General features: G+C 35.3%; 1 protein-coding gene and 1 long non-coding RNA gene across 2 annotated transcripts in view; both read right to left on the minus strand.

The window, feature by feature from the left end:
• The window catches only part of CSMD1 (CUB and Sushi multiple domains 1), a 3,127,153-nt gene that overhangs the window by 2,934,400 nt on the left and 167,696 nt on the right, over positions 1-25,057 (minus strand).
• On the minus strand, positions 9,188-10,408 carry LOC128656454 (uncharacterized). Its single transcript, XR_008402008.1, has 3 exons — positions 10,355-10,408; positions 9,804-9,857; positions 9,188-9,373 (listed from the first exon to the last, which is right to left on the minus strand). It is a non-coding gene; the product is annotated as an uncharacterized LOC128656454 (long non-coding RNA).

The following is a 25,057-nucleotide window of genomic DNA, read 5'->3' on the forward strand; positions in this document are numbered from 1 at the left end:
GGACTGTATACATACAGGTACAAATCCCCAACTCTAGAACTCCAAAATCCAGAAATTTTCCAAAATCCAATTTTTTTTATTCATATTTGTTAAAAAATGTAATTATTAAAAACTACCATTTTCCTCACAATTACGTTACAAACTTCTTTGCCTAATCTATCTATATATATATATATATATATATATATATATATATATATATATATATATATATATATATATATATTTATTTATTTTGTGTGTGTTCTATAATACTAATGCTCTACTAGATTTATTTAAAACAACTGTTTCCTTTCTGATCACAGTACTGTGCTATCTTTATGATGGTACTTTATACACAAAAGTAATAAGAATTTTGTTTAACTACTTTATGTTGCATGTTTAAGCAGTATTGTGATATGTAAATAAATATTGCCTAAATGACATATTGTTGTTTACACTTTGTTCCCATTTAACAGATGGAAAAATACAAATACTCCAAAATCCAAACTATTCCGAAATGCAAGCCTTTTCAGGTCCCAAGCAGTTTGGATACAGGCGGCTAGATTTAGAGTTCGGCGGTAGATGGGCTGTTAACGCCACGCGTGTTTTATGTCTAACGCACGTCATTGTTTGACTCCGGTATTTAGAGTTAATATAAGACCATCTAACGATGCTCCTAACGCGTGTATGTCACACGCGTAATCCTGCCCGCGTTAGACAGTCTCCCATAGAGATCAATGGGAAAGGCAAAAAATAGCTTTTTTTACCTAACACTCGATCTCGCGAGAATACGCACAGCTCGGTCATATGACGCATACCACATCATGCACAACAATAACACGCCGCAAATGTCACAACATCAATCAATCAACAAAGCACACAAGCATTACACATTCACAAGCGGGGGAAGTTTTAATACTATTTATACGGGGAATACGCATATACTTTAAGATGCGGAAAATCGCACAATAACAACAAGGAATAAAAAATATATACATACACTAAAAAAAAAATCGCATTCAATATCATTATATATTATGAAAAACATACATATACAACACTTCACGAAGAACACACCATCGCAAATTCACATTTAAAAAGAATACTATTGGACAATGTTAGAGAAAACGACCACTATGACATCATCGCATTCTACACATTCCACAAATACCAACTCAAAATGAGCATGCGCAAATTAACACACCTAATACACATTGCAATAATATTAATTGCTAATAAAGCACACCTGAACACTAATTACAATGGAAATTGGGACATCATTAAACATTTACACAGGGTATATAAGCACCACACAAGCAGGGCTTCTTTGACTGTGTTGCTGGTGGGTCTTTGGAGATTTAAGAATAGAGATTTTGCGAATTTTTGAGAGTGTGTTAGCGTGAGATAGTCAGTTGGTAGTGTTAGCGTGAGAGAGTCAGTTGGTAGTGTTAGCGTGAGATAGTCAGTTGGTAGTGTTAGCGTGAGAGAGTGAGTGAGTTAGTGGGAGTTAGCGGGAGTGGGAGAGAGTCTGTTAGTGGGAGCGTGAGTGAGTTAGTGGGAGTTATTAGTGATAGTTGTTAGTGTGAGCGTCAGTTAGTGGTAGTTAGTGAGCGTTAGTGGGAGTGTTTGTTATTGAGAATTAGAAGTAGTGTTAGTTAGCGAGCGAGTGATTTATCTGTACACTTAACACATTTACACGCAAACACATTCAATACATACATACACTTATCAATAACACTACATACACTCCATACCCCCTACCCCCTCATACTACACTCCATACCCCATTCCTTGTAGTCCCATTCCCTTTCATCCCATTTACTCTTATCCCATACCCCATACCCATCCCATACCCATCCCCTAGTTACATTTAGTTTACATATCCTCCTTTTAGTCTTATTCTTTTCGTTTATTTAAATACTCCTTACCCTCTTTTTTTTTTACATCCCTCACACTTTAAGCACCTTTTTTGTCTTTTTAGTTCTTTATTTTGACCCCCTTTCATTTCATCACACTCACTTTTTTTTGATTATTTGGGGTTTAGTTTAGGGAGGAGATGGAGGCCAGGCAGGGGACAGGTAGAGGGGGGAGTAGAGGGAGGGGGAGAGGAACAGGGCAGGAAGGGGGGCAGGAAGGGGGGCAGGAAGCGGGGGTGGAAGCGGTGGGTGGACCCAGCCACTTGGTTCAAGATGACCAAGTGGCTGGGCCCAGTGGCGGTCAGAGTAGGGCTTCACAGTCCGGGAAACAGAGGGCATCGTCACAGGGGAAGGCCAAGGCGACTAGGGAGGCGAGGTTTACGATGGAGGAGAAGGAGGCCCTCGTAGAGGCCTATATGGCCAGGTATAGGATGCTGCAGCACCAGAAGACTACCCCGACTGACAGGAGGAGGCTCTGGAACGAGATTCGGAATGCAGTCAATGCAGTGGGTGGCCGGAACCGGGATATGGATTCCATCAAACATCGGTACCGGGACTGTAAACTTGAACTTAAAAAAAAGTTAAGCCTGGAGGCCCGACATGCTGCAGGGACCGGTGGCGGCCCTGCCCTTGAAATGGAGTACTGCAGATGGGAGGAAATGTTGCGGCCCAGCATCTCCGAGGTGGAAGTAGTCGGTATCGGAGGAATCGATACCGGGAACCTGCCACTCTCATCTGACGGTAAGCTCATTGAACAATAATTTCACATACGAATGTATTTCAATGGACACTATACGCAAACATTTACTTTCATGATTGAGGTAGCGAATACAATTTGACAAAACATTCAAATGTACTTATATTACATAATTTGAATCATTCTTGAGATATATTTTAATGAAGAAATAGCCATGCACACGGTGAAACAATCACAGGAGGCAGCTATATTCAGCTAACAATCAGAATCTTATAAACATATTTAGATATGCTTTTCATCAAAGAATATCCAGAGAATGAAGCTAATTAGATAACAAAAGTACATTCGAAAGTTTATACTAAATGTATGCTTATAAATCATGAAAGATAAAACATTGGGTTTCATGTGTTAAGGATCAGATTAATGCTATTACGCTGTTTACACGCATTCTATTACTTAGCGGTTACATCAGTATCTAGGCTATAGGTTAGGTGTGCATTTAAACAGACTGAAAACAAACGCAAAAACATTCACATTGACCAGATATCACAAACACTGTTTAGAAAAAGCGGAAATAGAATTGATTGTTTGTTAGATTTCAAAGTGGATTAATGATTCTGCATTTGTAATTGTATCGTAAGCTAAGTCATTTAAAACTTTATTTGCAAATATGCTAATATATACATTTCTTTTTTTCTTTTTTTTTTAATATACAGAGTCTGGGGACGAGGCAGCACAGCCTCCTGCATCTCCCCGGGATGAGAGTGGTGGTGAGGAATTCCCACTTCGGAGGGAAGAGGCCCCCCGTGACGAACAGCGCACGGGAGATGATCAAGAGGCCCCGGAAGCACAGGAGGATCCCGCTGAACCCGCGGAACCCGAGGTCCCTCAAAGACCCGCACTCCGCCGTGCACGGGCACCCCGCCGTGCACGGGTTCAACAGGCACAACAAGAAGAAATAGCGGAGGTGCGGGTTCTACTGGAGTACATAGACCAGATGCGTACCTCCCGGATAGAAAACATAGAAGGACGGCGCAGAATACTTGATGGGCAGAATCAAATAATTCAAGGCCAAACTGAAATAATCAGTATACTGAATACAATACAAGAAGGACAAACAAGAATGTTCAATCTTCATCAGGAAATGTTCACATTTTTCCGGGAGGCGCATGCTGGTCTACCTCCTGTTGCTGGGCCTCTTGTTGCTGGGCCTCTTGCTGCTGGGCCATCTCCTCCTGCCGGCCCATCTCATCATCCTCCTCCTCAGCCATCTACTCCTCCTCCTCCTCAGCCATCTACTCCTCCTCCTCCTCAGCCATCTTCTCCTCCTCATCCATCTTCTCCTCCTCCTCCTCAGCCATCTACTCCTCACCTTGGTCGTCCCAGTACTCTTCCTTCCACTCCTCCCACAACAGCTCCAAGGAGGACTCTTCGGAGTCGGCAGTTGCCTCTCCCAGAGCCTCAGCCCCGTGGGAAGAGGGGAAGGAAGAGGAAGTAAGTATTTTTTTCCATCTTAAATTATTTTTTTTGGGTAATGGATAGGTATGTGATGATGTGGTTTTCATACACTTGTGGACCACACTCTGTATATAATCGACTTCTATGGGACCGGGTCCATGGAAGAAGATTCTTTGCAGAGTGTGGGTTATAAGTGTGTGAAAACCACATCATCACATACCTATCCTTGTTCATGATATTGATTGGTTTCTGTGATGTGATGTCCAAACTGTTTCCCGAATCGCTAACTAAATTACCATAACAATTATCCATGATGGCATATTACTGTTTGAATGCCAATAACACAGCTTAAAGGGACAGTCAGAAAATTATTGATTACAAAGAAAACACTGTATTACGCATTATAAAGTTTGAAACAACAAAACATGGAGAAATACATGTGTGACTTATGTGCTTACCCTTGTATCTATGACTATGAAAAATGACCACTTATTTGTTGTTCTGACATAACAACATTTTAGATATCAATGATCAATACATGGTCAATAATATGCTGTATGAGCACAAGGTTTTACATATACAAATGCTATCCAAATGCCCTCTAGTGCTCAAATTGTATAATGATTACAAGCACTCTTCAAGATTTAAGAAATGAGCACACCAACCTCATAGGTTTAGATAGCAAATTTAAATAAACCCAGACAAATGTTCAATTGTTGAGAAACATTTGATATCCTTGTTATTACAGAATTTACTTTTCGAATAATGTAAAAAAAAATTTTTTCGAAACTGTCCCTTTAACAACATTACATATGCTAACACATTTTAAGCTTGTTGCTATATCTACATGTACTTTTTCCAAAAAAAAATTTGAAAATCACATTTATATTGACGTGTTAAATAAAGTCTATTTTCTTTAAGAGACATTATTGTGTTAATATTTTATTGTAACTATTTTTATTTTAACAATGAATATGGTTTAAATTCCTTTTAGGAGTGGGGGGGTGAAATATGCTAACAAAAATATATTTGAAGATTAAACTATGTGGATCTCATACATGATACAAAAAAACAACATTTGCATTCAAGGGACAGTATCCTATATTTTTTACATAACTGTATGTAATAGACACTACTACAAACAACAAGATTAACATATACTGATAGCAATATTAAAAAGCTTCAAACACTTGCAAATAAAATAGGGTTAGCTATATTTTAAATATAGATGAACCACCATTACAACCGTAAAACACAATACCCCATCATTAACATATGAAAAGAACCTTTACACAAACTGGACAAAGCTGGAGATGGTACTCACATGAAACTCATTGGCTTTGCGAGGAGTAAGAAAATAACTTACATTTTCTTACAACACAAGACAAAATAAACCTATTGGTTAAACAATGGACTATCTAACTATAGACAAAATCAAATATTTTTATTTATAATGTGAGTGTCTAATGAACCTTTCATAAAATATACAACGAAATTACATTTAGAAGAAGTCGGCATCATATATTTAGCATATGATAAATGCATATTGATTACTTTATTCAAACACAATAGCGCATATTTATTAATTAGATATGTTCAACATTAAACACAACATTAATTTTTAAGAAAAAGGAACATTGTTGACAAACATATTAAACATGGACTGTAGAGATTTGCACTTGCCTAGAAATATCCTATGCATGAAAACATTTTGCTTTCGTTCGTTGATTCAACCAGACATCCAGCAAAAGAGAATGTGTTGGTCTTTATCAGCTACGGGTCAACAATGTAACATGATGCAAATAATACATATTCGCAAGCTTTTTAAAATTGCATGCAGTCACAAACGTTTTTAACGTGCACAAATATTGCGGGACTACGCAATCCAATCACACGTTTTTTTAACTTTACATGTGCCGTCTTAACATGGCGCTTCCTTGATCACGTAAGAACGCCATCCAATGAAAGGCACATTATTGATCACGTAAGAACGCCCAAAAAAAAAAGGCGCATCCTTGATCGCGTCAAAACGCAATCCAATAAAAGGCATATTCCTGATCACGTAAGAACGTCAGTCAATACAAGGAATCATTGGACAGCCTGGCAGGTGACGTCTTAAGCAAAATGGCGCATCCGAGATCGCTGAAAAACCGCAGACAATACAAGGACTCAGTGACATCTTGGCATATCATTAAGAAACGTATTTATATTTTATGAACTAGTATGTGTGTAGATTGCTATCTAGGAATGTCACCAAATCATGAATCATCTTTTCGGACTTGACTGTCCCTTGAACTATAGCTATGGTGTATATCTTTAACATTTAAAAGATACACATGAGAAATACATATGCCATTGATGTTTTAAGATATGTTTGGATTGTTGTTGAATAACAATAGTTATACATGTATTGATTAAACGTGTCATTTATTCAAGTTTAATTATGGTCAGCCTACCTATAGCCATATATGGGAGGAGATGTATTTTGTTAACATATTAGTTAACTAATATTCATCATCTACATTATTTGTATTACACACAGAGATTGATTTGGTTACACTTTGACAATAATATAGATTTGAAAATGAAATACAGGTGCTGTCAACATTACAATAAGATTGTTTATTAATAAAATTATATGTCCTTGTTCTTGTAAAAAGGACAAAAACGCTTTACAAATGGAAATACATTCATTTACAATAGTGATCAACATCACTTAAAGGGACATTATTTTGTTTTTAAAAAGAGCATACACATAGTCAATACTATTTAAATAAAATGAACACTTTACAGGGATTATATCATTGTATCAATACTCAGATCATTTTGTAAAGGTGCATCAATTCATGCAGAGTTTATAAATACACACATGGATATGAACATTTAAATATACATATATACACAAATACAAAAATATATATACATATATAAAGAAATTACTCTGCTAATCATAATCAGGCAATGATAGAGCTAAGAGAAAATAATATAAACACAAATAATAAGATTACATTGGAGATGTTAATCTTAAAGTCATTTACTATTGTCTTACATATATGATTTCATTATAACAAATAGATTTGTTAGGTCCCTTTAAGGATAAACAACATAAACTAGAGCTTGCAAAAAATAACAGGAAGAATGAGGACAAAGATTTGTGAAATAAAATTTATTTTATTAGTATGTAAGAAAACATACACAACGTTTATAAATAATCTTTTAAAAATAAGGAATATATGAGCCATATGACAAGGTAACACAGTGCATCACAGTCCATGAAGAGAGTTGCCAAGGGCCAGCATAGCCTCATTGGAGACACATGACAAGGTAACACAGTGCATCACAGTCCATGAAGAGAGTTGCCAAGGGCCAGCATAGCCCCATTGGAGACACATGACAAGGTAACACAGTGCATCACAGTCCATGAAGAGAGTTGCCAAGGGCCAGCATAGCCCCATTGGAGACACATGACAAGGTAACACAGTGCATCACAGTCCATGAAGAGAGTTGCCAAGGGCCAGCATAGCCTCATTGGAGACACATGACAAGGTAACACAGTGCATCACAGTCCATGAAGAGAGTTGCCAAGGGCCAGCATAGCCTCATTGGAGACACATGACAAGGTAACACAGTGCATCACAGTCCATGAAGAGAGTTGCCAAGGGCCAGCATAGCCTCATTGGAGACACATGACAAGGTAAAAGAGTGCAACAGGCACAACAAAAAACTGATAAAAAGGCCAAAGGGCAACAATATAAATACAAATTCAACATGTGGACGGAGGATTATTATCTGCCACCATGGAGCATATCCAGATCCTCCACTTACTGGTCATCCTCTTCATTGTCCTGTGCATGTCCAGCTCCAGATTCAGGCCTTGAACGTAATTGCATAATTTCACGCAGAGTCAAGTCCTGAACCCGGAGCTGGGCCTGCATGGTGTCGTTCATCCCTCTCAGGACAGCTGCGTTCCTCAACACGGCCTGCTCTACTCTTGCTATCCCTTCTAGCATGAGCCATGCTGAGTCACAGCCTAAAATAAAATAAAAATTAATATTAAGGATAATTACACAACAGAATAAAAGATTTTAATACATACATTGTCATCATAAAGACAAATAATTATTTACATCAATTATTTTTCATATATTCTTTACACATGAATTAGGTTATTCAGACAGACAGAAATCATTAAAGGCTCATGTTACTCAAACATGTTGAACCCTTTAATTGGTTTTAGATGATCCACTTATACAGCTTGAGTGTATCAAATCTTGTTAAAGGATTTACATTGTACTTACATCAGCAATTTAAAAATTCAATTTAGACTGTGGTAGGCACACCTATCCTTAAACATTTTGGCATTGAGGACAAGCTGTGTAAACATAGCAACCAGAAGAAATTACATTCCCACTGGGTTAGACAAGAGATAATGTATCCACATTTGGACATAAAATTTTGGATCCAAGTAGTGGTGTTTGGTATATGTAGTGATATCCAATTAAAGGGACACTGAACCTAAATATTTAATGGACTGATTCAGATAGAGCATGACATGACAAATCTTTAGAAATTACACATATTCATTATATGTTTTAATTGTCAAGCTATATTTTGAATGCAAGAATGTTGGTTTTTATGGAAGCCAATATTTGTTGATGAACCTTGTTTGTGCATGCTGGTTGATGGATACATTCATCCAACAATAAAGAAATGATGGCCACATTTATTTTATTGTTTAAACTAATTATAGGAATAAGTTGTTTTCAATAAATATATCAAGAGAATGACGAATAATTCATAAGAGTATTCTATGATACATTGGCTTAACATTGCATGCTGGATTTGAATCACAATTTAACCAATTGAACTTCACTGTACCTTTAAGTATCTTATAAAGTGTATTTAGAATGATACTTACAGCTGTGCCTGGGAAGGACAATCTGACACCCAGGACAATGAAGGTTTAAACAGGGGGAAGGGATGGGATTGGCTCGGGGAGGGATGGGAATGGCTTGGGGAGTGGTGAGCTGCTGCTCCAGGGTAGGCCGTACAGCTGGGGAGTGGGGAGTTTGGGTCTGGGCAGCTGTACGGGCCAGAATACGGGGAGAGCGGCGAAGGGGGGTGTATGGGCGTTTTTTGGGAGGGACAGGATATGAAATATGGGAAGGGCTGGCAGTGGTCGGGGCATGGTCATGGGTTTGGTGATGGGAAGGGCTCTGGGTGTGTGCAGAGGTGTGGCCATGGTCAGGGGTGTGTGCACGGGGAGGGGTCTGTGACTGGGCAGGGGCGGAATCCAGATGACCAGAAGTGGTGGATCCATCTGAAAATGTAAAATAAATATATTAACATCTCATACATCCTGACATCAAATCAACGCATTTAAAATTGATTATGTTTTCAATATACCTCGAAGTGTGTTTGAATCTGTAAACTATTCTGAAATGAGGATATGGTATCTATATAGGCACTCAGATGAATCTCAATGACTGTCTGTACAATGTGAAACTTATTATTGTGTTTTGGCATGGAATATGCATGTGACATAATGATGGCATGAATTATATATTCTTAAAAAAATATATACAAGCAGATTTTCATGCTGCCTGATATAGAAAGGGGGCAGTAGTGTATTTGAACAGACAAATAATATTCCTTTTTAAAGGGAAAAAGCTGTAGACTTTGAATGTCTTCAATAAAATGATTTCAAAAAAAGAAACATGTTGGAAACATGATAGATATATTTCACATACCATCAGACTCCAAGGCAGCCTCTTCCTCCTCCATCCCACATGTGACATCAATCTCTGTAAAACATAACATGTTGTGTACACCTTAAGATCAGATATTATAACATATGTTACTGTTGCTCAAATACGCACATCAATGTTGCATTAAAGATATACACACACAAAGTTATGATTTACATCATTTTGATGGAGCATACAAATGACAATAGATTTGTTATTGTCAATAAATCAGAATCTTAATGTATTGTTTGTCTTAATGTTAAATTCATAAAAGCATAGTACATAGAACATTTAAGATTTCTCATGTGTGTATCACTTGATGACTGTTGTTAAAAAAATTAAAAAATGAAAAAAACATATGTTAGACATCTTATGAATAACAAATGTGTAGAATAATAAAGTAGAAATTATTAATCGCTCAATATAAAAAATAAATATATAATCAGAAGATAAATTCTATGATTTTTTATAATGTTATGCTTCATCGGAATCATGATCATAATATTGATTAGCAATACACCTTCAATTACATATAAATGAGTCAATGGACTTACCAGGAGCCCGCAAAGGCGGCTCTATGTCACTGCTGGATTCCTGTGGGCTCCCCACACCAACTCTCTCTATGAATGATATAGATATATATTATTAAACACATTTTGGATATCACTAAATCACATCTGTCTAGAATTTTAACATTAATCAACTTTAAAATGTGAATAATAGAGCAGTCATTACACCAGAAAATGCTTGATTGAATCAAGGGGATTCTGTAAACATATCTGTATTCAACATATGTTTAATGTCAGACTACATTAGACATCAAATTCATCTCAGATGCTGCTATTGCATATCTAAATATACCCAATGATCAATGTTCTTAACCCTTTAAGGACACAGCTTTCACTTAGCTCAATTGTTTTATGACGGAATAATTCCGTCATATGTCCTTAAGAAGTTACAAGAATACACACAAACCACATATTGAGGAGCATCTGTTGACAAATCTAAACAAACATGTGTCACATCGAGCCATTTTTTCAATGTACAGTAATCTTGTTTAGGACACAACACATATTTATCACAATACATAACAAACTTTATTATTACTAATATGTAATCATGGTGCTGTTAGAGTATGCAGATATATATAAAGTAACTCCAACAGATAATTAGATTTATATATCAATAGTTTTTAATAAAAATAATGTAATGATGAATGAATCTATTTTGTCTTAAAGGGACACTGACATGATTAATTTAAATAATTGATTTCTATGTTCAAACTGTAAAAAATGATTTAACATTGACTCCTATTATAATTCGAATGTTGTTCGATATTAATCTTAAAGGCAGATAAGGAATATTGGATTCAATAAATATTGTTTGTTGAAGGTATCCACCAATCATCAATATAAACCCAGGTTGGTCAACAAATATTTAGATGCACATAAACGTACTTTCTTTATTTTAAACTACATTTAGCAATAGAATATGTCACATATGATGATAGTATTATATTTTATGTTTATTAATATTGCATACTGTATGTGAAAGACAATATTAATAATTGTAGTTCAGTATCCCTTTAATCTAAAATTAAATAGATTCCACAATGTTGTTGTTTGTTAATGAATTATCTACTCCATATGTTGATGTAATGAATGGTATTGAGCATGCAATTAAAATCAAATATGTTATTTAAGTATATCCGAATAATTATATAATTTTCATCTATTAAATAGACATTACATATAAATATAGAACAATGTGTATTTAGTATGTAATGTTCATTCCATGTTTCTAAGACAAATGTCAATTAAAATGAGACATACCATACTGTGACAAGCCCTGGCTTGAGGATCCAGCAGCCACATCCATATCTGTAATATATTAAATGAGGATTGCATATCATTAATACTAATCATGCCATGTTTAAAATATTTACATTAATAACAAATCAATAGAAAAATATTAATCCTTTGGTAGTCCCATGAGTTAATAGTTTCCGCAATTTAATGAATGATAAATATATCCTGGACTCTTATTTTCAATCAGTTGTGTTGTTTACTGTATCTTTAAGAATATATGCTTGTTATTACATAATCATCAATTGATGGCCATATGTTATAATTTATTAGTATTATTCGTTTTTTATTAGATATAATATTTAAAATAAGAATACTGTATTCTTCACTAATCTAAGATTTTCCATTTAATTTTTAACAACATGTATAAAGCAATGCCACTTTCCGCAAACCCATGTTAACGTGGATGAGAAATGCCATTTTCGCGATCATTGCGCAATGATTCCAAGCGGAATTACGCATCCGTCATTTGACCAACATGTATAAAGCAATGCCACTTTCCGCAAACCCATGTTAACGTGGATGAGAAATGCCATTTTCGCGATCATTGCGCAATGATTCCAAGCGGAATTACGCATCCGTCATTTGACCAACATGTATAAAGCAATGCCACTTTCCGCAAACCCATGTTAACGTGGATGCGAAATTACATTTCCGCTCTGTGACGCATATTCTGTAGAGCGCAAGAAACATCATTCCAATTTCATGTATCACTAATGTAAAATCAGATATCTAAACATCATATGTAGTGTATGTTGTGAGATCTGTATAGGTTTAGTATCTGACTAAATACAATTTTTGGATTTTTAACATTATAAATATTATATGAAGTTGGATAATTACCTGGTTCAGATTCTCTATCGGGTCCTCCCAGGCCACCGGACGGAGAAGCATCTGCCCTGTCCCCCGCGTCAGGACTTTCAGATCCCGCAGCTGGGAGGGAAGAAGAGGAGGCCGAGGATGGCGAGGATCTAAATCTTTTGGGGACCCGGAGATTGAGGAGCTCGCATAAAGTCACCTCATAAGGGAGTAGGTACAGTTTCCGCGGGGCCTTTCTTTGGCCCCCTCTTTTACGGGCTTGTACCCAGTCCCTTATGAGGTTGACTTTTTTCGATAAACGCAACCTCATATCTCCGAATCTCCTCATGATCTGATCCTGGGTCCTCTGGACGTCACACACCAATCTAACCGCATTGGTGATAGACTCCCAGAGGGCCTTCTTAACAGGCGCATCTGTCGAGCTCCTCTTGTTCCCAAACAGCTGGGGATAAAAGTCCTTGACGGCGTGGACCAGTGCAGCGCTCTCCTCCTTGGTGAACCTGGGAACTGACATGCCTGCTGGGTTGTATAATAATAATATATATTGCCTGCAGGCATTAGAGAACTGACAAAGATGGCAACGTGTAATGGACTTTTATATGGTGAAGTAAACATGAGATGCACCATGGGACAATTTATCTGTACATCTGATTGGATAAAAGTTTGAAATATTGTTATAATGTCTGTGAGACCATCCTGACTCAAGTTGTGTTTGTGTGATGAACTCTGATTGGCCGTTCCTTAATGTTTCATATCTTAGTAACTTCCTTACACATACCGCTTGGTGGTGCTGTAACTTCATTTTTCATGTAGACTTATTTGTAACTCATGGGCCTGTCATGCGGATATGTGTGACGCAGATTTAATATCCGTGATCCGTGAAATATTAATGATTAAATACTCTTTAAAATCTAATCCTGTCACATTATTAATGTTGTAGAAATTTCTCGGTTTAATAACGGTCTGTTTCTTTAATACAAATACACATTTAATATTGTATGTCTTTATTGTTCTTTAAATAAATTTATTGTGAAGTATTGACATTGCTCTATTAAATGTATTTATAATGCACATTGATTGTGTGCTATTGCGTGACATTACACTAATGTTTAAATATGCTAATCTGGTGTTTGAAGATGCGTTTCCCACGCAATATTTATTAATGTTAAAATTCCGGGAAGAATGTCAGTAACTTTGATAATCTGTTTATAAATGTTAAACTACAGCTTTGTTATTCGCAAATAAACCTCGAGCTTGTATTTCTCTGAAGTGCTCATATATGTTATTGTGCAATGGCGTCTTTAGTTTTAAAGAGACATTACAAACAATTGTATCAAATGATCTGTAGAGATAGAAGATTGTTTAGACTTTAAAATGTAAATCATTTTCTCTTAGTATTTATATATCCTCAACATAAGAAATTTAAATGCACATGGTTGAGCCAATCACATAAGGCATCTCTGTGCATCCACCAATCTTCATCTACTGAGCCTATCTCGATATGCTTTTCAAGCAAAGTATGTAAAGATAGGAAGAGAAGTAAATACACTATTTCAAGCTCTTAAAGGGACACTGTCCAAAAAAATTTACCATTGGTGATTGAGCATGAAATGTTAATCAACTTTATTATTTAATACGATTATCAAATGTTAAGTTATCTTGTTATGTTTCTTTGAAAAACAATAATGATATTTTATATTACGGACAATTGTTTAATAAAAACCTGGGTTGTCCTTGACGATTGTTGCATCAATTATTCCAAACAATCAAGTTCTGTCCAGAGTACTGAAGCAAATAAATTAGCTATTTACTGCCTTATTTCTAAAGTAATGATAGCAACATCACAATGAGCATTCATAATATGAGACAAGTTTTAAACTTGATTAAAATAGAATACTCATTCAGAATGTATAAATCTTTGTTTTTTTAAATGGCTACCTTTAAGTATATTTTGAGTTCATGTCCCTTTAAATAAACATTTCACAATAATGCTTAATATATCATAAACCTAGGCACCTTCCTTTTGCTAAATGAGTCTAACATATGAGTAAAGCAAATTTAGATTAACTTCTAGATTGTTTTACACACTGACTGAAATATATTTATTAAATGAGGTCTTTTTTAGCCTTCAGCGTAGAGGGACATTAAGCTATATGTTATGTATGCATTTTGTATCATAATCTTATATTTGACCAACTTTATATGTTTTGTTATTCAATTATTATATTGTAATTATATATATTCGTGGATTAAATACATCTCTACATAGGCTATTTTGATGCTGATTGTTGTTTGCATATAGATGCCTTATATCATTGACTAAGATATGTGCATTTATTTTTATTTTAACAAGTATATTTAAAGACTGAATGTAATTCTATAGTACATTCTAAATATGTTTAAATTCTTGTATGATATTTGTAACAATGTATACAAAATATACATTTTGAATGACCCCTTTAAGGACCCAAACATATTGTATTTTGATTTAACATTGACAAAATAAACTAAAGGGGAAATTACATTCTATATAGATATTTGATGTCTAACCCAAGAGGTAAGATTGTAATAAATACATAATATTACTAAGTATAGTTAAATGACTCCACTAGAAAATTACATAGATTAACCTGGCATCCAATAACTAATTATTAAAAATTATAAAGTTAAATGACCTACCATTTATAAATGTAATAATTGTAAAATATTTTCTAATAATGTTTTGAGATACCTAAGGAAGATACATGATCTTATACAATTCTTTTTACATTCAACAACACTGTCACTTTCATGTAATTGAACCACTTCACCTTATTAAATGTTAAAACAATCATAATATTAATACATATCCTAAATATTTTTAATATATACTTTTTCAATATAAAAGCATTGAAGAATATGACTCCCCAATTAATGTTAAAATATATCTTTTAATATTCTCTGAAGAATTTTATTTTCTACTATTAATGCATTATTTTCTCTTATGCATGTGCTTGTCAAATAGCCAACTATCAGTCATGGGAGTCCAAGTTTTATTTATTTACAGATTATATTGATATATATTAGAATCTGCTAAAAAAAAAAAATATATATTTAATAGAAAATAATTAAATATTCCATGAAGTCATCAGATGCCAATCTGAAATGACAAATAATAAAAATGGAACAAAGTTAATACACACGTTGTAAAATATTCATAAAATACATTTAAAATCATATGGTGTCTATGCTCTAACTTTGATCAACATTTTTTACACATAATCATTACATTCATTTTAAATTAATGAAATACATACACCATTATATTGTTGATTAAAAATAATATTTAAATTTCAAAAATTAAATTTATACATAATAATGTATATCACATGTAAACAATATATGTATGCTGAACATAAATGTAATATTTCATGTCCATTCAAATACCTCTATATCAACTATAATATGTATTCCTTTTTCTGATTGTGATCCCTAAATATCTAATTAAGAACTAAATATGACTAATGTATGTAAGCTACTAATATTCTACAGTCTTCACTAGCATGCATTGGTACACCAACCTGGACAATGCATGGTCTTTGAATGTCAATTCAGGGGTAAACAGTTGATCTTCAATAGGTGTCTTATTCATCAGTTCATTAAATAGAGGACTGGGAAATACCATCTAAAAAGGAAAATCATCTAAGTGTCTGATTGTGATCCCTAAATATCTAATTAAGAACTAAATATGACTAATGTATGTAAGCTACTAATATTCTACAGTCTTCACTAGCATGCATTGGTACACCAACCTGGACAATGCATGGTCTTTGAATGTCAATTCAGGGGTAAACAGTTGATCTTCAATAGGTGTCTTATTCATCAGTTCATTAAATAGAGGACTGGGAAATACCATCTACAAAATAGAAAATCATCTAAGTGTCTCCAATAGGATGTCTCCACAGCCTTATTCTATCAAATAGTTTGCACTTACCATGTGAACATGTCTTTGTATGGTTTTCAAGGTCAGCAGAATTTAAATATGCCAGACATGATCCCATTGGTATACTTCAATTTCAATCTTGGCTTTTTCCCCACTGTCAGTCTTGGAAATCTTCACTGTCAGGCTTCAAATTGTTCCCTTTCAGTCTTTATATTAAGTCATCTCCCTAATGTAAGAAATTATATATAAAGATTTCATACAAGTGTGTGAATCAGTTCTGTACCCCTCTCCCACCCCCCATTTCATAATAAATATCTATCACTAGCTTACTAAGCCTGTGTATGAACCTGTGTTATTTTCTATCAAGTGTGAAGATGAGTCATATTGAGCAGAACAAACCTCTGTGTGACATTGAACCATAGTCATTCTAGAGTATCCCTTTCTGATTATGTACATAAGTAATGTGTAAACAAAGTTATATTTTTAAAAATGTATGCCATATTATGTATTTGTGTACAAATCATGCCAGCAACAGTCCATACATTTCTACTTACCATCTGATGTCCTCTATAAAAACCAGGTGGCAAAGACTCGCTATAGGACCCAATGCCCAGAGCATCACCTATATTATGAGAAATAAATATTATTCTAACATTTGATCAATACTAACATGTTTGCACAATTCTCTACTTGTCATTTCCCTAGAGTTCACATCTATTGAAAATACTCCAGTGTAACTTCTATTATTTACCGTCTAAAGTGGCGGTTGATGACGTCTGCTCTGACATCAAGTCCCTCGTCCTGGAATTCCCCCTCTAGAACAGGATCATCCTCCTCATCTCTGAGGAGGTCTCTGTCCACCGGGACGGCCTGCAGCATCCCAGCCCGCTGTGCAATATTATGCAGGACGCTACAGGCTACAACGATCTTAGCCACCTTCTTTGGGTTGTACTGGAGTGCTCCTCCAGAACGGTCCAGGCACCTGAATCTCATCTTCAGGAGCCCGAACATCCTTTCAACCACCGCCCTGGTTCTCTTATGAGCCCTATTGTAGCGCTCCTCAGACACATCAGTTGGGCTACGCAAGGGGGTAATGAGCCAAGGCCGGCTCATGTACCCAGAATCACCTATAAATTTAGAACAGAACATAATTCAAACAGAATACTTAAACTAGTATATTGTTGTATAAATATATTTTTTAAAAACCATAATCCATATTAAAAGTTGTCAGAAACATAAAGAAATTAAAAAAAATTATATATAAATCTGTATCTAGCCATTTCATCTAAGCCATGCTACATATGCATATTTCTCCTAAACCAAACCTTGTGTAAAATGCTAACTACATGTTTACATTGCATTCTCTATATGAACACTTAAGGTAAGACATGCTACATATCTGCATTTCAATAAAACTAGACATTAGCAGAAATAGACAATGACAGGGTTAAATTGCATGAGATAATATCTTGCTATTTCATCTAAGCCATGCTACATATGCGTATTTCTCCTAAAACAAACCTTGTGTAAAATGCTAACTACATGTTTACATTGCATTCTCTATATGAACACTTAAGGTAAGACATGCTACATATCTGCATTTCAATAAAACTAGACATTAGCAGAAATAGACAATGACAGGGTTAAATTGCATGAGATAATATCTTGCTATTTCATCTAAGCCATGCTACATATGCGTATTTATCCTAAAACAAACCTTGTGTAAAATGCTAACTACATGTTTACATTGCATTCTCTATATGAACACTTAAGGTAAGACATGCTACATATCTGCATTTCAATAAAACTAGACATTAGCAGAAATAGACAATGACAGGGTTAAATTGCATGAGATAATATCTTGCTATTTCATCTAAGACATGCTACATATGCGTATTTATCCTAAAACAAACCTTGTGTAAAATGCTAACTACATGTTTACATTGCATTCTCTATATGAACACTTAAGGTAAGACATGCTACATATCTGCATTTCAATAAAACTAGACATTAGCAGAAAAAGACAATGACAGGGTTAAATTGCATGAGATAATATCTTGCCATTTCATCTAAGACATGCTACATATGCGTATTTCTCCTAAACCAAACCTTGTGTAAAATGCTAACTACATGTTTACATTGCATTCTCTATATGAACACTTAAGGTAAGACATGCTACATATCTGCATTTCAATAAAACTAGACATTAGCAGAAAAAGACAATGACAGGGTTAAATTGCATGAGATAATATCTTGCCATTTCATCTAAGACATGCTACATATGCGTATTTCTCCTAAACCAAACCTTGTGTAAAATGCTAACTACATGTTTACATTGCATTCTCTATATGAACACTTAAGGTAAGACATGCTACATATCTGCATTTCAATAAAAATAGACATTAGCAGAAAAAGACAATGACAGGGTTAAATTGCATGAGATAATATCTTGCCATTTCATCTAAGACATGCTACATATGCGTATTTCTCCTAAACCAAACCTTGTGTAAAATGCTAACTACATGTTTACATTGCATTCTCTATATGAACACTTAAGGTAAGACATGCTACATATCTGCATTTCAATAAAAATAGACATTAGCGTCGGTAAATAACAAATGGTTAAATTTAATCCTATAGCTGAACATGACGCTAACAGTTAAAAAATACAGGGGCAATTGTCAAAATAATTAACCATGTTGTGCACTAATACTCACCAACGAGATAACCAGGGGGCATTTGTCTTTCCTCAAACTGTCTCCACAGGGACGACAGAGAGAGGATGCGGGCATCATGACAAGCACCTCCAAAATTCGCATACACATGCATAATCCTCATCCGTGCGTCACAAACATACTGCACGTTGAGGCTATGAAAATGTTTGCGATTTCTGAAGGGCAAGTCATCAATTGGAGCACGCAGCGCAATGTGGGTACAATCAATGGCTCCCAAGACATTGGGCAATTGAGCAATATCAAAGAATTCCCGCTTCAGGCGCCTCCAATCACCATCATTCTGTGGGAATCCTATGTATTGCTTACTAATACGTACCATGGCGTTCAGAAAGTTATCAAACACCCCAGAGAATGTACCTTGAGCCAGGCCATGCATGTACAGTTCTCCGGATTGAAAACTCCCGGAGGCCAGGACGTATAGACAGCTTAGCATCTTACTCATGGGGGGAACAGCAGTCCTTATTTGTATACGTGGCTCCAAATGAGGTTTAAGAAGATCGTAAAGGCCAATGAGCTGTTCGCGATCGAGCCGATACTTATCAAAAACCTCAAAGTCACTCATGTTTTCCAAGGTGGGTCTCACCCTGTAGACACGAGGACCTCGAACCAGACGACCCCTTCGTCTCGGTCTGAGCCGCCGAGGCTGCCTGATTCGACCAACAGCTAGTTCGCCAATAGCACCACCAGCAGCGTCTACCATGTCATCGTCATCCATCTTTCAAAACAGCGTAACAAGGTAAGCACTTGATCTGATGTGGATCACAAGTGATGCATTGGCCATGTTGTTTGGGGGATTTATAGTACAATTAGTCCAATGGTAGTGAGTTTGTAATGATTGCTGATTGTATTCACCTGTTTGTATGTGAGCGGCGCCAATGCTTTGACAGTGGGCGTTTATTTGTTGTTTGCTGAAATGTTAGTTTCAAACAATGATTCTCAATGTGAAAGTGTCAAATATCACACATACAGTGCATGTTTGTAATGTTTGATCATATGCGTAATCAATATTTCCTAAACGCGATGTTATAGTAACAAGCACACGTCCAGGCTAACATGAATGAAAGTGCATAGTTGTGTATAATGTGCATCGAATGTGATCGATCAATGTTGCTGCAATATTGTTTGTAAATGATAAAGTAACATCTGTAGTATTGTATATATAAGTGATTTCAGAGCTGTCAATATTGTATGCGTCCCTTTCAAATCGCAATAATAATTCAGAACTTCCCGTCTGTCATCTGTAGTATTGTATATATAAGTGATTGCCGAGCTGTCAATATTGTACGCGTCCCTTTCAAATCGCAATAATAATTCCGAAATTCCCGTCTGCCATCTGTAGTATTGTATATATAAGTGATTGCCGAGCTGTCAATATTGTATGCGTCCCTTTCAAATCGCACTAATACTGAATAACTTCCGGCTGTCATCTGTAGTATTATATATATAAGTGATTGCTGAGATGTCAATATTGTATGCGTCCCTTTCAAATCGCACTAATACTGAATAACTTCCGGCTGTCATCTGTAGTATTGTATATATAAGTGATTGCCGAGATGTGAATATTGTACGCGTCCCTTTCAAATCGCACTAATACTGAATAACTTCCGGCTGTCATCTGTAGTATTATATATATAATTGATTTTCGATCTGACGATATTGTATGCGTCCCATAAAAATTGCACGAATACTGAATAACTTCCGGCTGTCATCTGTAGTATTATATATATAATTGATTTTCGATCTGACGATATTGTATGCGTCCCATAAAAATTGCACGAATACTGAATAACTTCCGGCTGTCATCTGTAGTATTATATATATAATTGATGTGCGATCTGACAATATTTCTGAATTGTCCCATTGAAATCTCCATAATAATGCTGTTCAAAAGTGTGTTTTACGTATATGTTGTATTGTAGTATTGAGTGTTAAAGTTCCTAAAGGGGCGGTACAGTGGTGAATCTGTGATGTGTATGGTTGAATCTTCTAATGACGTCATGATATTATTAACCTGCCTATGTAGTTGTGAAATCCTCATTGTGTTGTTGTATTGTGCTACATTGTTATTGTGTGCTGAATAAAATCTAAATGTGTGCTTTGTGGTTGCGTGATGGGTGATGCGTGTTATGTACATGTACGTATATATTGTGATTGTGTCCCACATATGCTGACTTGTATATAGCGGTCTGGCATTGTTGTTCCTTCCCATAAAGTGACATCTGTAATCTGGTGTAATGATGTTCGTGTTGTACGTAATTCCTAATGGTTTCTGGTGATGGAATCATGATGTTAAAAGTACAGTAAAATCCATATGTTGTGTTTTGTGATTCCTAGAGAGAATGTAATGTGTTTTTCCCCCATCATTTGAATGCACATGTATGAGTGAATGTTAAAAGTAATGTATGTGCATCCATGAGTGATCATGTGTTAAGCCTATGTAGATATGCAGTTGCTGCAAGCATATGAGTTGAATAACAGAAATGCAATAATAAAGGTAAATGAGAGATGTTTCCCATTGTGTAGTGTTTGTGAATCCAGAAATGTGTATTGATTTTTATTTTAATTGTAAATGTAATTTTATTGAAATAATAATGTGTTACTAGTGATGGGGATTTGTAGTTGATGTAATCTAAAAGTGTTAAAAATATTTATGGTGTGGTGAATATTTAATATTAAAAAACATAAGTCCACCATAGGGAAATAGTCATTTCTTTATCTATTTATCATAGCTGGGTCTAACGCATGAAATCATGTATTTTCTAGCGCTGGTATTTGGAGTTTTTCAGTCTACGCTATTTGCGTGCGTTAGGGAAATGAGGGTTTCGCGTGCACGAGCACGTCTTCCCAATAGAAGTCAATGGAGGCTCCAAAGATTTCTATATTTTTTTTTCTAAGACTGGTTTTCCTCGTAAAGTGAGTGACGTCATGAGCTTGTGTGAAAAAGTCGCTAAATCGTGTTCTTTTTGTAATAAATAAATATTTTGTGTATGTAATGTGGTGTATATTGTTTGTATGCATCGATGAGTGTATGTTTGTGATAATGTTATTCGTTAGATGTAGGTATATGAGGGTCTTTTCCCGTATGTCCATGTAAGTCAATGGGAAAATGGATTTGTGTGGATTTTTTTCAAACACCCGAGATCTCGCAACTTTAATCCTTTGTATTTTAAAGAAAAAATAAAAAATACGAAAAATAAAGATAGTGTTGTGTTTGTATGAGTGTAAGTGTACTTTGTGTAATATTTGTTTTGTGATTCGTGGATGTTTTTTTGTGCGGTATATGTTTACTACTGGGTCTGAGGTGGCGGTAGAAAGTTGAGCGTTAGGTGTATTTTGAGTCGCGGTAAATAAACTCTAAATACCGGAGTGCGTAAAAAACCCGCGTTAGGAGCCTCTAACGCTGGTTTTGACGGCTACCGCCGAACTCTAAATCTAGGCCAGGGTTTCCTAACTGTGTGTATATATATATATATATATATATAGTTATGTGCATATGTAGGCATTATTTAATTTATTTTTAATTATATTATTTGCACAGTGCAATGTTTTGTTTTGAGAAGTGAATAATCAGTTGGTCTTACGGTATCGTTGGCGCAGCTCATTTAAATGTAATGAATGATTTTGACTCTAGGTGCAATTACAACATTATGAGTAAGCAATTTTGAACAGCTCAAATTATAAACAGGGACTGTCCAAGGACAGGAGAAACACCACATTTATAAATATTCCTGTGTAAGCATAGGTGAGTCGATTAGTAGCTCAATCATTTGTATTTTTATTTTGGAGGGATAAAGAACTGGCCTCTATCCAGACCTCAAGGAGATATGTTGGACAGTCCTTTAAGCTGTTCAAAACTGCTTACTCAAAATTCTCTAATTGCTCCTACAGCTTTCTTTAGCAGCACATATCAATGTGTGTCATTTTCTATTAAAACTGAAATGTGATGCAGTAAATGATGAGACCACAAATCACATCTGTTTGCAAAACCACATTAAACATAGGAATATTGTGACTTTAAACTTAAAGGGGCAGTGTAGTATAATATTTTATTCCCTTAAATGAATATGAAACCAAAATATATTCTTTAATGATTCAGATAGAGTATATCATTTAAAAAAACTTTCTAATTTACTTCTATTAGCAAATTTGCTCCGTTCCTGTGCTATTCTTTGTTGAAGAGATATCTCGATAAGTAGCGTGCACATGTCTAGAGCACTACATGACACGAAATAGTGATGCAATCTAGTGCTCTTGCTAATGGATAATATTGTTGCAAAACTGCTGCCAGATAGTGCTGCAGACACGTGCACGCTCCTAAACTTACCTTCCCGCTTTTCAAGAAAGGATAACAAGAAAATGAAGAAAATGTTATAATAGAAGTAAATTGGAAAGTTGTTTAAAATTGTATGTTCTATCCAAAGACAAAAATGTTTTTTGTCTCTTTAAATGTGTTCCCATGTATCAATGTAACTTGCTTCAGTGTAATTAATTGTTTACAAATAACGCCTTTATCTTTAGTTGTCACTTGAAATAGCTGTTTTCCCTGTTGAAACCTCCACCTATGCTGAAAGTTCAAATTCTGCAGTATTGGCAATAGAAAATAAATGTAAGCAAGAGATTTCAGGTGAAACCAACTTCCCAGTCCCGTTTAAAGGGTGTTTCTACACCATCTTCAAATGCACCAAACTCTTATATCATGCTTCCCTGAATACATAGTTCCTTTAAAGTTATAGGATTTGTAATTAGGCAAGGAAATTGGGGAAAGTAAGATACATATAGCTATCCTGAATATTCATTAAAGGGACATTCTGGTCAAAATTTAATTGCACATGGATTAATTACATCTTTGAATAGAAGCATATTTGCAATATACATGTATTGACAAAAATGCTTCTAGTAAAAGTTATGACTGTTTTAGTGTTACAATTGTTCTCTGCACGTGCATATGAGGCATAGCTAGATATTGTCACTGCACACACATTTTAACTACTGCAGCTGCTCGGATCATCAGTGGGGCATTTATCATGTCAACAATTAACAAATTGAGTCATTACCAGATGGTACAAGCACCTTAGGCTCTCTGAGCAAGTGCTGGATTTAAAATGCTGGTGCACGTTGCATACTTAAGTACACTTTTTAAAACAACTATAGCTTTTATTAGAAGCATTTTTGCTAATACATGTATATTACAAAATTGCATTTATATTCCGAAATGCTCCCATGTGGTTTCTAATTTTGGCTGGAAAATCCCTTTAAGCCTATTCATTATAAGGGAGTGGATAAATTGGCACACTGCATGCTTTCTATATTAAAGGGACAGAAAAGTCCAAAATGAAACTTAAATTTGACATTTTAAATAACTTTCATTTTACTTCCATGACCAATTTTCCTTAGTTCTCCGGGTACCCTTTGTTAAAGAGTAATCCTAGTTGAGCTCAGGAGCGTGCACATGTCTATATCCATCTGGCATCAGGGTTGGCAGTTTGGTTTATTGCAGTGTTATACATCATTGCAAACACTGCTGCCATAGACTTCTATAGACACATGCACGCTCCTAAGCTCCTATCAGCCTATTTAGATTTATGCTTCAAGAAAGGATAACAAGAGAAAAAGCTGATTTGATAATAGAAGTAAAATTGGAAAGTTGTTTAAAATTGCAGGCTCTATCTGAATCATTAATGTTTCATTTCGACTTTACTGTTCCTTTCATGTATATTAAAGATTGCAATAACAGTTTTAATTTTAATGTATTAAAAGCAAATGATTACTAATACGCAGTTTTCAAAAAACAGTAGTGGCTGGGTTCGCTTAAATTGGAACTAATTTTGTGAACTTGTAAATCAAGTGTATGGAGCATCAACACACATTGAGCTCACCTGCATCTACACCAAGCTGAATGCTCATTGACTCATGATT

The sequence above is a fragment of the Bombina bombina genome, chromosome 4, assembly GCF_027579735.1.
Source record: "Bombina bombina isolate aBomBom1 chromosome 4, aBomBom1.pri, whole genome shotgun sequence".
Lineage (NCBI taxonomy): Eukaryota > Metazoa > Chordata > Amphibia > Anura > Bombinatoridae > Bombina > Bombina bombina.